The 15,632-nt window shown below is 46.7% G+C and overlaps 1 pseudogene across 1 annotated transcript; it reads right to left on the reverse strand.

Moving 5' to 3' along the window:
- Window positions 1–647: 647 nt before the first annotated feature.
- On the reverse strand, window positions 648–5,277 carry LOC149445439 (uncharacterized; annotated as a pseudogene). Its single transcript, XR_016306403.1, has 3 exons — window positions 5,158–5,277; window positions 4,609–4,698; window positions 648–1,808 (listed from the first exon to the last, which is right to left on the reverse strand). The product of XR_016306403.1 is annotated as an uncharacterized LOC149445439 (transcript).
- Window positions 5,278–15,632: the final 10,355 nt, after the last annotated feature.

Genomic DNA, 15,632 nt, shown 5'->3' on the forward strand with positions numbered 1-15,632 from the left:
ACACAACGTGTTCCATTATTATACAAAGTATTGTAGAAAAGATCCCAACATGTGACATGGCTGAATGAATGCTGGTCATAGTAGTTCATCTATTCTCTAAGTGGGGTGGTATCTATTGGGCCAATCCCTTTTACAAACCACACATAATATCGCCCTTCAAAGTGAAAACAGAAACGATTTGCACAAAATCAAAGAGAAGAAATATTTTCCGGTGGATCCCCTCTACCCAGACCCCATATGTAGACATAGAACAACAAGCTGTGTTCCCTCTCGTGCCGCACTCCTCCAACCACCCAAACCCACACAGAAGCCAAGGGAAATAATGAGAGGAAAGTTCCCCCCTAGTTTGGGGCGGAGTTCTCCTTCCCTCCTGTTGGGGGATGGGAGAAGGATGGACTGAAGACAGAGAGACGCTTCGGGGTCACCACTGTTCTGTAGAGCCTTGAAATGAAGGACATCAACTTCAGAAGTTCTTGTTGTCTGTGTAAAGTTCCCCGATAACGAGATCTGGGCTCTCCCGGCTTCTAGCTCTGTAACCCGCTATATCATTATCAGGAAACGCAACTCCGACACCCAAGAAGGGCTGAAGTTGTGTCCTTCATTTCCAGGATCTACTGACCACTCTGCACCCCGACATTTACTGCACTTTATCCATGTCTTTGGGGGCCTCTCATCTCCTTATCAACTGTTTCTTTCATGATGAAGATCAGCCATGGAGTATATCTGAGGTGTATATCAGGGTGTGCTTCTTCCCCACATGAGAGCTGGGATGTCCAGCAACATTCATCTAGAAGACATTTCCCGCACTCAAGGCACTAATACACCTCCAGGGTTGTGTGGGACCCCTGATGTACAGGAAGACAGGACTTCAGTGAGGAACATTTCCCTCACTCAGGACAGGAAAGTGGATTCTTCCCCGTGTGAGATCTCTGATGTTTGGAAAGACTGGACTTCTGTGAAAAACATTTCCCACACTCAGGACAGCAATACGGCTTCTCTTCTGTGTGGCATCTCTGATGTGCGATAAGATGGGATTTCTGTGAAAAACATTTCCCACACTCAGGACAGGAATATGGCTTCTCCCCTGTGTGAGATCTCTGATGTGTGTAAAGATTGGACTTCACTGAAAAAGATTTCCCACACTCAGGACAGGAATACGGCTTCTCCTCCATGTGAGATCTTTTATGCACATTAAAATAGGATTTAGAACCGAAACATTTCCCGCACTCAGGACAGGAATATGGCTTCTCCCCCGTGTGAGATCTCTGATGTGTGTAAAGATTGGACTTCTCTGAAAAACATTTCCCGCACTCTAGACAGGAATACGGCTTCTCCCCTGTGTGAGATCTCTGATGTTTGTAAAGATTGGACTTCACTGAAAAAGATTTCCCACACTCAGGACAGGAATACGGCTTCTCCTCCATGTGAGATCTTTTATGCACATTAAGATGGGATTTAGAACTGAAACATTTCCCACACTCAGGACAGGAATATGGCTTCTCCCCCGTGTGAGATCTTTTATGAACATTAAGTTGGTATGTAGAATGGAAACCCTTCCCGCACTCAGTACAGGAGAACCTCTTCCTTGTTGGAAAACAGGCCCGGTCCCGCACAGTCTGAGGTTCCTCAGGATACAAGGAATACGATGGTCCATCTACACTGGGTGGTGCCGGATGGACATTGGAGGGAGTCGGGTTTTCTCCTGGACTATACTGTGTGATGTCCTCATCTTCTACTTTCCAGTCTGGAGACAAAGTGAGACAATCCTCGGAGGTTTTCCTCATCTCCCGGCCATGGACTAAAATACAAAGACAAAGAGGATTACTAGACAGGAGCTGATTGGTTCCCCCAAACCAGGACTCCGCCCACATCAGGCAGCTTGGTCTCTGAGGAGGTTACAATTCCACCCTCAAGGGAACTAGGAAATGGCTCCTCTGATCTCCTACCAGGTCATTTCTTTATTCATGGACCTTAGTCAGAGAGTGAGGAAACAACCAGAACTGTCTTTTATAGGAAGGACAGTGATGAGGGGATTATAGGACGAGGGTCCCCACCCCCTCTATCACTCATCGCCATCTTCCCAACACAAGAAGTACAGCACTTCCTTATTTAGTCCATGATTTAGTCATGAAGAACAGCGGGGCTGAGCCCCACCAGAGGTCAGAGAGTGAGGATGGGGGGAGAACAACCAAGATGAAGACTGGACTGATCCTGAAGACCACCATCATTGGGGTATTGACTCCTCCCTCATTATCACTTTCTGTTTAAGGGTCCAAAGTTGGAGGATGTTATCACATTATTATCACCATGTAAAAGTCTGTGCTCCAATCACATCATCCGATATAAAATGTCCAGCTGGGAGGAAATGGGGGGAACAAAAGAGAGTCCATATTATGTGTATATATAGCAGTGGGGGGAGGGGGAGAGCAAAAGTCAGGACTTTGGAATGTACAACACAGAGTATATAGTGCAGGGGTCAGGAGTATGTAATGTACAACAGAGAGTATATAGTGCAGGGGTCAGGAGTATGTAATGTACAACAGAGAGTATATAGTGCAGGGGTCAGGAGTATGTAATGTACAACATAGAGTATATAGTGCAGGGGTCAGGAGGATGTAATGTACAACATAGAGTATATAGTGCAGGGGTCAGGAGTATGTAATGTACAACAGAGAGTATATAGTGCAGGGGTCAGGAGTATGTAATGTACAACATAGAGTATATAGTGCAGGGGTCAGGAGTATGTAATGTACAACATAGAGTGTATAGTGCAGGGGCCAGGAGTATGTAATGTACAACATAGAGTGTATAGTGCAGGGGCCAGGAGTATGTAATGTACAACATAGAGTGTATAGTGCAGGGGCCAGGAGAATGTAATGTACAACATAGAATATAGTGCAGGGGTCAGGAGTATGTAATGTACAACACAGAGTATATAGTGCAGGGAACAGGAGTATGTAATGTACAACATAGAGTATATAGTGCAGGGGTCAGGAGTATGTAATGTACAACATAGAGCATATAGTGCAGGGGTCAGGAGTATGGAATGTACAATATAAATTATACAGTGTAAGGGTCAGGACTCATAATATTGGTATTCAGTAATCAGTAGAACATTAAATGTTTACTGTAGACAAGTTGCAGAGATCCCACACCGCTGCCTCCCATCTCCTGAGACTGCACTCAGTGACTTGGGGCTGAGACACTACAGACATATCCCTCCACCCGGCACAGCCAGCAGACCACAGAGCAAGGAACCCTGGGAGAATTATTCTGTCAGAGATCTTACTAGACCCGGGCATGGGGAAGGAGACTCAAAGCACACACCCCAGGTGCCTAGGTCTAGTAATGTCTATGGTGAAAATGAACATTTTGCTGCCAGCTGATCCCCAGAACCTCCATAAATCCAGTCTAGATACATAAATTGTGTCTGCAGCACAGAGAAGGAAGATTATCCGAGAGAAATCCAGGAATACAGGACGGGGAACACAGCTCAGGAAAGTGACCAGGGGATTACAGGCTGATATCACCCAGTCCCCGCCCTACTCTGGACCAATCAGTGAGCAGTATGGGTGGAGGAATGGATTTAGTGTTCATGACCCACCTGTGCTGATCTCTGTAGGAGTGTCCTCCTCTATAAATGTCCCCGTTATTCCATCCTCCTCCATAGACTGCTGATCATCCCTCACATACGCCTCTTCTTCTTCTGCTTTCACCTCAAATTCTATATCGATTGGATCTCCACTCTAAATCAAGGAAATGAGAGAAAATATCATCTGTAAAAAAAAGCTCACATACAAATTCCACACATCATCTCTACAAGTCCATGTTCTAGATTCTCCATTTCACCAACCTTGCAATAGTGAGGGATGGTGTAATCTTCCTGTGTGGAATCCCGGGAATACAGAGGATGGGGACATCTCTCTGGTGGGTTCCTGGTATTAGGTGGCTCCATCATATCCTTGTGTCCTTCTGAAAACTCCTCCATCACTCCATACTCCTCATCCTCCTCTTTATACTCTTCTTTAACATCAATATTATCATCCCCGAGGATTCCACTCTGAAAGATATAATAAAACATTCATTGTAACAAACATGCTGTGTATAAATCACAACTACCAATAATTGTCATCATCTACCTGATGATGGTGAGGGATGGTGTGACCTTCCTGTGTGGAATCCCGGGAATACAGAGGACGGGGACATCTCTCTGGTGGGTTCCCATGACTGGATCCATCTGTAGGAAACACACACACTGACTGAATCCATTGTTTCTATGTGTTTATCAGATGATGGGGGATCTAGGTGGATCCTCCGTACTGCTCTCTCCTTTACAATAAAGTCTCCTCTTACCCGGTGATGTGAGGGGCGGCTGATTGTCCATCATGACGTCCTTGTAGAGATCCTTGTGTCCTTCTAAATACTCCCACTCCTCCATGGAGAAATAGACAGTGACACCCTGACACCTTATAGGAACCTGACACACACAATGATACAGTCACCATCCAGACACATCCCTTGTCTGTTACTGGAGAATGTCCCAGAATTCCCGGCACCGCTCACCTCTCCTGTCAGCAGCTCCATCATCTTCTTGGTGACTTCTAGAATCTTCTGCATGTTGTGTCTCTCAGGGTTTAGGGAGTCACATGGAGGCACTGTGATGGTCATATGATCACCTGACTTCAGAAGAGGAAATCTCTGTATTGAGGAACCAATAGGAATATCATGATAGAATCCCAGAATCCTCCTCACCTCTCCGGTCAGGTCTGTGTTTTATTAATAGAGATGAGAGTGATGTCATGTGACCTCCCTGTGTTTTACTAATAGAGATAAGAGTGATGTCATGTGACCTCCCAGAATCCTCCTCACCTCTCCGGTCAGGTCTGTTTTATTAATAGAGATGAGTGATGTCATGTGACCTCCCAGAATCCTCCTCACCTCTCCGGTCAGGTCTGTGTTTTACTAATAGAGATAAGAGTGATGTCATGTGACCTCCCAGAATCCTCCTCACCTCTCCGGTCAGGTCTGTGTTTTATTAATAGAGATAAGAGTGATGTCATGTGACCTCCCAGAATCCTCCTCACCTCTCCGGTCAGGTCTGTGTTTTATTAATAGAGATAAGAGCGATGTCATGTGACCTCCCAGAATCCTCCTCACCTCTCCGGTCAGTAGGTAGATGATCTCCAGGGTGAGGTTTAGTATCTTCTCAGTCATGTGACTCCGGTCCTCCTCCATCCTCATTGGTGCCATCATGTGATCTATACAGGTCTCCTTGTAGACGGATAACTTTGGGAAATGAAAGTAAGAATGATTTGGATGGTATTGGTCACACAATAATAGGATGTGGATGTGAGGGGGGAATAGGAGGGTTGCTGGACATTGAAGAACTACTCCCTGTCATGGAAATTTTGTATTGTTGGTCGAACTTTAAATGTGTCATGTATTTGTGTTATTCATATGTCTCTCGTGTGGCTTAATTAAAGCTCTGAAGGCTGCAATTGGGCCATGCGCATGTACAATGTATGTATTACAGTACTCAGCTTGGTAATGGATGAGATGGCAGATCTGCGCTTATAGACCGGCGTGTATACCACCACGGCATTCCATGCGAATGCTGCTGTCAGTAGACCGTGGGCCTGTATCCACATATCAGCAGCATGGTACCACGTGGGCTTCATAACGCAATGCGCAAGCGGTGTGAACTCCACGTGTAGGCTTATGCATATCTTACAACCCATTACCAACTTGAAACTGTATCTGGGATGGATGTGTTTTAATAAAGATCGTATCGGGCCCATCCAGGTACAGACTGATATTTTTAGGGAGTGCTTGTGCAGAGAATTTTACATACCAATAGAAGCTAGTAGGACAGGAAATATGACCTCAGATGGCTCATAGGGGGGAAGGGGAGGAAGTCTGCTGACCTCAGAAGGTTCATGGGGGAGGACCAGTGATAGATAATAGCAAAGGCTATGCTCCAATTGGAATGTACATCCTCTGTATAAGCAATCCCCATTGTATTGTTCGGTGGGAGGGATTGACTTTATTCATGTGGGGGGCATGTGTGTATTCTTAATAAAACAGAGAGCTGAGCCTAAAGCCGGCCCTGATGTGAGTTGCAACCAGCCTTAGAGTGTCGTGTGATCATTCCAGGGTAACGGAGCTCCATCACCCACAAATTCAACAGAACCAAAGTATTTGGATGGGCAGGAATCGTGTAGTTTGGCTGCAGTCGTGGTAAGCGAGATTCGCACAGCTTTATGGGGGATTTCTGCGCATCCAACTGCGAGTACTCACGGTAAGGAGAAATTCGTTAAAGCGAATTTCCAAGACAGTTTGGCGAGCCTGGTGGATACTAACGCGTATTCTTGCGTAGCTAACCTAGAACGAGGGGGGAATGGCCATCATGAACTAGCAAAAAGTATGCCGGCACATTTCAGGTCTCTCTGCCATTAAGAGGATCGCTTTTTGCGTGTTCGTGTGGCTGATTTCGCTCTCTGTTAGCTAACAAGAAATACCGCTTAACAAGGACCTCGTTTTTTGTCCTAAACTCTTGATTTGTGGGTGAAAGACGAGGGTTTGTCTCTGCGGAACGCAGCAGAGGGGGGGGTTTTGGTTGGCTGGATTTGGTCAAGTTTAAAAAATCTTCCAACCAAAAATTAAACGGGTATATGTTTTAGTGGGTAAAAGTTGTTGCATAGTGTTAGGTAAGTATTTGCGGGTTGTAGGTACTGTGGTGATTGCTTTACCCCCCTCCACGTGAGGTAATTATTACAGTGCTGAAAGGCTTAGGTTAATTGTTAACTGTTGTAAGATCTGTGTTATGTGGTCTGTACAATGTTTTGTGGTACCACTGCTCCCAGCAAGCATGCAGCAGGGGGTCCTTTTTGTTACATGTGCATGTTAGTGTGATATGTTGGTGTTTTATGTCCGTTCTGTGATTGTGCCCAAATTGTGTTGTATGTGTGCTTCATATTGTTGTGTAATTGTCCAGTGTATGTTCTGTCCAAAAGTCTGTTTTATGTAAGAGGCAATTTTGAGGCTAGAGTCTGCCGTGTGCTCCTCTGTGGGGGGTCATTCTAGTATCTGCCATGTGCTCCTCTGTGGGGGGTCATTCTAGTATCTGCCATGTGCTCCTCTGTGGGGGGTCATTCTAGTATCTGCCATGTGCTCCTCTGTGGGGGGTCATCTTCTTGACAAACCACATGGACTCCTTTTGTTTGGTGGCCATTTTGTTGGCTACCAAATGTGCAGTAATCTCTATGCAATGTGCATGAAGTTTCCTATATGCATTTGACCCATATTGTGTTTTTAATCCAAATTTTTTTACAGTTTCATTTGTTTGCTTTTAGCTTTAAATTTGCGTATTGCCAGCCAATTTAAAGTGTATTAAGCGAGTTTTCCCTTCACGTGTTCCACATTTAATGAGCGCGGTGAAGTCTGGGTTTTTGCACATAGATTTCTTGTATAGTGATTATGTTTTTCTTGTGTTTTTCCTGTTAAAAGTAGTTCCTTATTGTAAAGCGGGTTTGTTTTAAGCTGCTGTGTCGCGTGTTTCACGTCCAGCAGACTTTTTGTGTAAACGGTTCTAGGTGGTTGCAGTAAAGATTGCGTGTATAACGTGGATCGTTTAGCGGTGCTGATAGGAGTGATTTTTGAGTCAGCAACAAGGTTACTTTTGGCGCAGTTTTTCGGTTTACCTCTGTGTAATTGTTTTACTGTGAAACGTCCCGTGTTTTTCATAAGGATCCACTTTGTCCTTTTTAACAGTTTTTCAGGTTGAAAAAGGGTTTTTCTGTGTGTATTAGGAAAGTTTTTTTTCTTTTTACACAAATTTCCTAAAGGTCAGTTAGCAGGTTTCTGCCCAACCAGTGACCCCTAAGTAACATCCAAGAACCCCTCTTTTTGTTTTGACTTGTGTTAGCTACTGTGTGCAGGGAGAGAAAAGCCACTTTCATCATTGTGCGGTGTGGCCTGCCAAACACAGTGGGTGATGAGAACCACATAAATTACGCTGTGTGAGTGGGCGGTCCAGGGAAGTGTAACGCTTAGCCTGGTTACCACAAACACTTCGGGTGGTCAGGATCACACAAATTGCGCTGTGGGAGTGGGAGGTGTGCTCTCAGTCTGACCGCCACTTGATGCGCTTCGGGTGATCGATAAGTATCACATAAATTACGCTGTGCTGGGAAAGTGGTGGAATCAGGCCTCTCGGTAGGATCCCACCGAGTGCTCCAGGGGGTAAACAGGTACCCGGACGCGGGATATATACCAGTGACTAGTCACGATGGGCAGTAGTCAGTCCATGAAGAGAGAGGGGGAACCAGCCCTCTTCAGGGTAAGGACAGCTGCACAACTGATGAAGGTGAGTTTGGGGGGGAAGTCTACAGAACCCCTCAAAAGGTGGAATAAATGGTCGAAGGGTACCAGATGGGAAATTCCCCGGGAAGGTACATTTGACGCATGGAGGTGGGAAAAATTCATCTCTGAATTTGGACCACGGATGCAGGCGTCAGAACTAGAGATCGCACAGCTATGGCTTCACAGGTCAATCCGATTAGGGAAGCAAGGCATACATAAACTGGTGTCTGTCCGGAAGAACCAGGTGATGTATACCTGGCCTCCAGAGGGAATAAAACAGGAGGATCCGGTGTCAGAGGTGGAGGAAGCTCTTTCAGGGCTGACTCTACTAAGGCAGGCAGGATCAGGGTCTGCTGGGGTCCCCCAACAACCAACAGTGGCTGAGATAAGTATAACTGCACCTGTCTCTTCTGTTAGTGACGTCACTCTTGACATACCTTCTGTGTCTTCTGTCTCTATGCCTCAGCCTCTGCCTCTACCTCTCCCTTCTCCCTGCTTCACCCCAGCTCCTTCTGTTTCCAACTATGAAGCCTTCTCAACAACCGATTTGCAGACTATCTGTGAATCAAGGGGAATAGACACCCGGTTAAAAAACAGGGCGGATTGCATCAAAGCGCTACGAACCACTGATCAGACCCCTGCCCCCCAGCTATACCCTGATCTGAGGGACCTCAAACCTGAAGGTGCAGTAAGCGAGGTGGTTAATCTAAGCCCACCGATGATGCTGGGTCAGCCCTTGCACTCTTCCCGGACCGAGGCCTATCCAGTCAGGGTGCAGCAATTTGAAGGTCCTCCCAATGCACGGGGGGAACGGACTTTAGGGGAACGGGTAGTTTGGCATGTCCCCTTCACCCCGGCAGAGATCCGCACTATTCTGGCTGAGCTCCCGGACTATCGAGTCAATCCGAGAGGATTTGCTCGAATGTTTGGACAAAACCAGTTCAGCTATGGTATGAGCGGGTCAGATTGTGCACAGATCCTACGGGCAAAGGTGGGCATGGAAGTGGCCAGTACAGTGATTGCAGGGTGCTCTATAACCACGCATGAGGAGATGACTTCAGGGGGCAAAGAGTTCTGTACACAGCTAAAGGCAAAGCTTCCAGAAATGTATGGTGCTACCTCTACTACGGACATGATGAAGCTCACCCAGGGTCCTAATGAGGAAAGCGCCTGCTTCTGGCGCCGTCTCAAGCAGACGGCACTGGATGCGGATCTGGAAGTTGGACCTGATGCTCCAACTGAAGGGGTAAAGGTGACCGCGACGCACATTCTGTTGCGGGCCAAATTTTTGGAAGGCATCAATATTAAAATTCGGGAAAGGCTAGTTCTGGCCCGACCCGAATATAATGAGATGTCTATCCCTGCTATCCTTTCCACTCTTGCGGCAATAGAGAGGGAAATGGATAGAAGAAAACAAGACAAGGCCAAAGTTCTTATGTCCCAGACCCCACACGAAAAACCAAGGGATCTGGGTCACAGGAAGGATAGGCCCCCACCCAGGTGCTTCCAGTGCCACCAAACGGGGCACATGAGGAGGAGCTGTCCCCAATTACCTAAAGGTCGGTGGCAGTTCATTCCTGATGAGTCCTCCGCCCCTATGACCACCATGGTAAGTAACTCCTATGAATTCTCATAGGAAGTTGACAAATCGGTGTCGGCCCAGATCCATCTTTTTCTAGAGGAATTAAAATATCCCCTCCCTTGCCTCACTGACACCGGTGCAGCAAGAACGGTCCTGCGAAAACAGGACATCCAAGGCAAGGTACCCCTCACAGGGGAAAGCCCTCCTAACCCCTACTAACCTCACTATCAAACGATGCACTATTCTTAACCCAGCTTCTCTTCTTCCTGTGTCGGAAGATGAGAAGGGGGGGAGGACAGCAATGACAGTGCTGAATTTTGCAACACGACTAACAATACTAACACCTCTTCTGCTAACATGTCTTCTTTGTCCACTACTAATCTCTCTTCCAAAGGACACGACTGCATTTCTTTGGTGGAACTGGAGTCAGCGGCGACACACCCCATATCACCCCGAGAGTAGCGGTAAGGTTGAACGTCTTCCGATACCCAAAAACCTTGGCCTGAGTGTCTCCCCATTGCCCCCTATTCCATCCGGAATGCCCCTCGGCAACCACATGGGCTGTCACCCTACGAGGTGTTGTTTGGGGGACCTCCCAAAACAGGGTTGTACTTTCCTCAACAGTTGTTGTCTTTGCATTCACAGCTTACAGGTTATGTGCAATCTCTGCAACGGGAGCTGCAGAAGATACACCATCGGGTTCGCGAATCGCTCCCCGATCCAAATACAATAACAGGTGTTCTTTCTATTGAGCCAGGTGATTGGGTCGTCCTAAAGAAACATCAAAGAACCGGACTCGAGCCACGGTTCACCGGACCATACCAAGTCCAGCTGACGACACCTACCTCACTCAAGCTCGAGGGACGAGACAACTGGGTGCACGCAAGCCACTGCAAGAAGCTTCTCAGCTACACCAGAGAATGAGGGGTGTCATTTTCCTTTTTCTTTTTGTTTGTATGTCATACATGTGTGTGAACGGAGGAAAAGACGGCAGATACCCCAACCTTTTATTTAAAATGCACCTGCGTTTAGCCAGAACCGCCAACAAAACCAACTGTTGGGTATGCTCAAAGCCCCCACCCAGTCATCACATGTCCGCAATGGCCGCTGTTCATGCCCTATATGACATCCGCGTCGGCATGAAAAAGCAAGGGACCCCTGGTCAGCCCCCACGTAGACATTTGTCGGTAGAACTTAATGACACATTTTTAGCAGGTAACATCAGTTTCAGCACCAATATTAGCTCTAGCTCCTGTAGGGCCCTCGTCAGTCCATTATGGGTAACTGGGCAGCTAGGCAGCCCTCAGGTGTGCTTTAACATCAGCTTTGGCACAGGTAACAAGTTTGTTGGGACTACCACCTGCGAGGGAGGTATAACTGTCAATCTGACTAACCAGACTTCCTTTCTGAGTAACCACACTGACCGACCAGACCACGTGTGTTGGAAGGACGGATGTGATGTGCAGACTGAGGGAGCAATCCCCCAGTCTGTGCAACTGTTGCTCAGTGCCAGAGGCCGAACGAGGAACTCCTCCTGCTCTGCTCTGACAGGTCCATACTATTTTCTGTGTGGTTCGGCAGCCTATAGAACATTTCCCCAGAACGCGAAAGGTTCGTGTGCCCTCATAAAGCTAGTCCCCGCATCCTATGTAGTGATGGATCATGAAGAGTTGATGGTCCACAAGAAGGTAAGGATGGCAGGGAGAGTTCGCAGGGAACTGTTCTCTGAGGGCGACCAGGCATGGGCTTGGTTCCCCTCATGGACAGGATGGGGAATAGAACTTATGAAGCGCCTGAACAATTTTTCTGTCATCGTGGATAGTATGTTTAACGAGACCGTAGAGGCTGTCAGAGAAATTGCCCAAGAACAACGGCAGATGGGAATTTTAGTGCTTCAGGAGAAGATGGCCCTCGATTATCTTTTAGCCGCCAAAGGGGGGTTCTGTGAGTTCATCGGAGAGGATTGTTGTACTTGGATAGAAGACACCGATGACAAGGTCCAGGCCCATATGGACAAAGTTAGTGAACTACAGGGAAAAGCTAGAGCTATAGCTAGTGAGGGTTGGAATCCGTTCAAGGGTTTGGGAGGATTGGGAGATTTCCTGTTCTCCATCGGATCTTGGTTGAAGGAAGTGGGAGTGTATATCCTGATGCTTCTCTTTTTCATCTGCCTTTTATATGCCGCGGTGAGATGTTCCTGTTGCCTCATCGACCGTGTAAACCAAGCTCGGGCAGACGACCACATCTCCATGCCCGCTCCTGGGATCCCACTCCAACCACTGATCGGAGGAAGACCTCACCAACCATCCACCTTCTCTACAGATTACGTCCTGGCTTCCCTCTAATTTATCTCTCTGAAGACCACATTCTCCAAGACCTTCAAGCAAGCTTCAAGCCTCATCATTGTTTGTGTCTGCGATTTGGAAAACTGTCTGGGTCGAGACCAGCCTTGTGTGGCCCCGTCTGCAGGGGCAATTTGAGAATCTATTGCTGGATCTCCCCAGACCACCGTGGGATCACAAGCTTTATTCATACCACAAGTCTGTTTGTGGTTTTTGCAAGAGCCTTCCTGTAGTGAAGGTTCCAACGCTCTTGAGGATCATCGCTTCAATCAAGCCTGTTTGCGTCGAGTCTGCGTCGGGTCTTGTTGTTTCAGGTACCCCGTGGAGCTTTATTCTCAGGGACAACTACAGGAACTCTTTGAAGTTTGAGACTACACCCATCAAGCTGAAGAAGATCAAGAAGGGACACGAGGAGAATATGATAAAACAGGAGGGAATGTCATGGAAATTTTGTATTGTTGGTCGAACTTTAAATGTGTCATATATTCGTGTTATTCATATGTCTCTCGTGTGGCTTAATTAAAGCTCTGAAGGCTGCAATTGGGCCATGCGCATGTACAATGTATGTATTACAGTACTCGGCTTGGTAATGGATGAGATGGCAGATCTGCGCTTATAGACCGGCGTGTATACCACCACGGCATTCCATGCGAATGCTGCTGTCAGTAGACCGTGGGCCTGTATCCACATATCAGCAGCATGGTACCACGTGGGCTTCATAACGGAATGCGCAAGCGGTGTGAACTCCACGTGTAGGCTTATGCATATCTTACAACCCATTACCAACTTGAAACTGTATCTTGGATGGATGTGTTTTAATAAAGATCGTATCGGGCCCATCCAGGTACAGACTGATATTTTTAGGGAGTGCTTGTGCAGAGAATTTTACATACCAATAGAAGCTAGTAGGACAGGAAATATGACCTCAGATGGCTCATAGGGGGGAAGGGGAGGAAGTCTGCTGACCTCAGAAGACTCATGGGGGAGGACCAGTGATAGATAATAGGAAAGGCTATGCTCCAATTGGAATGTACATCCTCTGTATAGGCAATCCCCATTGTATTGTTCGGTGGGAGGGATTGACTTTATTCATGTGGGGGGCATGTGTGTATTCTTAATAAAAACAGAGAGCTGAGCCTAAAGCCGGCCCTTATGTGAGTTGCAACCAGCCTTAGAGTGTCGTGTGATCATTCCAGGGTAACGGAGCTCCAATCACCCACAAATTCAACAGAACCAAAGTATTTGGATGGGCAGGAATCGTGTAGTTTGGCTGCAGTCGTGGTAAGCGAGATTCGCACAGCTTTATGGGGGATTTCTGCGCATCCAACTGCGAGTACTCACGGTAAGGAGAAATTTGTTAAAGCGAATTTCCAAGACAATGGGTCATTTATTGCTTTTTTGTGCCCTGAAATTAACTTAAGTGTATTTTTTACTGAAATTTGGCATTTCCTAGACTTTGTGATAATATTTTGTGATATAAAAAATTGGAACTGCCACTATTTTGTTCTCTAAAGTCTCTACTTGCAGAAAATCGATATTTTGGGGGTTTTGTGTCATCTTCAGGATAAAATAATTTTTTAAATGTGCAAAAAAGGCTCTGGGAGTGAAAGGGAGAAAGCAATCGGTTCTCATTACACTGCAAGGTCTCTACCCTCCCTGCTAGTCCCCGGGTTCAGTGCTGGAGAGAGGCGGGGGAGGGGAGGAGGAGATAAACAGCGCAATGTTACACATATTACACATTTAAGTTGCTATAAAGCCCCTTTCATTTTTTAAAGCCGAAAACATTCCTAAAGGAGCCTCAGATTTATATACATTTGTTGTAAATAGTTAATAACATCTTATTACCTCCTCTGCTGCCACTTCCACCAACGTCTCCTCTGTACTTCTTCCCGCCTCACCTCTCATCTGGAACTTCCTGTCTGTGCTTGACATCACTTCCTGTCTGTACCTGACATCACTTTCTGCCTGTGTCTGACATCACTTCCTGTCTGTGCCTGACATCACTTCCTGTCTGTACCTGACATCACTTCCTGCCTGTGTCTGACATCACTTCCTGCCTGTGTCTGACATCACTTCCTGTCTGTACCTGACATCACTTCCTGTCTGCATTCCATAGAGACTTCCTGTCTGGGTAGAAGTGAGATCCCCACCTTGTGGAGTTCAGAGGAACTGCAGCCCCGAGATCCATCCCATAATCCCCCTTCCTGTATAATATGTACCTTACAGGGATACTACGGGAGATGAAATATTACTGAATAAAGGAAGAAGAAATAAATGTAACTCTTATGTAACCAACTGTTCAACAAACATCTCTTATTACATATAGAAAAGTCTTACAAACACAGAACACAAAATACAAATGTATAGCTAATGAGAGCGATCCCGCCAAACCTGATCCTTCTGGGGGGGACAATGCAAAATATATATCAATCCACTCATAATGACATCATCTTCTGGGAGTGTCTGCACATCCATCCATTTCATACACATTTCATTGTCTCAGCAGATCTCCTGCAGTCTATTAGTGCCCATTTCCCTCTCTATGTCTCAGCACCCATTTCCCTCTCTATGTCTCGGCGGATCTCCTGCAGCCTATTAGCACCCATTTCCCTCTCTATGTCTCGGCGGATCTCCTGCAGACTATTAGCTCCCATTTCCCTCTCTATATCTCAGCAGATCTCCTGCAGCCTATTAGCACCCATTTCCCTCTCTATGTCTAGGCAGATCTCCTGCAGCCTATTAGCACCCATTTCCCTCTCTATGTCTCGGCAGATCTCCTGCAGCCTATTAGCACCCATTTCCCTCTCTATGTCTCAGCAGATCTCCTGCAGCCTATTAGCACCCATTTCCATCTCTATGTCTCAGCAGATCTCCTGCAGCCTATTAGCTCCCATTTCCCTCTCTATGTCTCAGCGGATCTCCTGCAGCCTATTAGCACCCATTTCCCTCTCTATGTCTCAGCGGATCTTCTGCAGCCTATTAGCACCCATTTCCCTCTCTATGTCACACATTACAACAAGCTGTCACAAAGGTAAATGTAAAATAAAAGCAGAGAGGGAGAGAAGGCTGATAAAGCAGCTCATCGATGAGAGGTACATAAGAACATACAATGTCAATACAAAACAGTGACATGGCCATCAATCACAAACGATCGGAGCAGACAGATCGGTGTCATAGGTGTCCCGTGGGTCCTGAACTGCCTCCAGCGCAGGGACAGTAGCAGGGTGTAAAGCAGGTAGGTACTCCAACTTTCTCATTTCTGCTCTGACCTTCATCAGTGCCGGTAACATGGGGGACATAGAAGACAGCCAATGCATGGGAATGGTTCTCCTGGCTGCCCTCATGTA

Source organism: Staurois parvus, unplaced genomic scaffold (assembly GCF_062004578.1).
Source record: "Staurois parvus isolate SC_StPar_1 unplaced genomic scaffold, SC_StPar_1.0 ptg000721l, whole genome shotgun sequence".
Lineage (NCBI taxonomy): Eukaryota > Metazoa > Chordata > Amphibia > Anura > Ranidae > Staurois > Staurois parvus.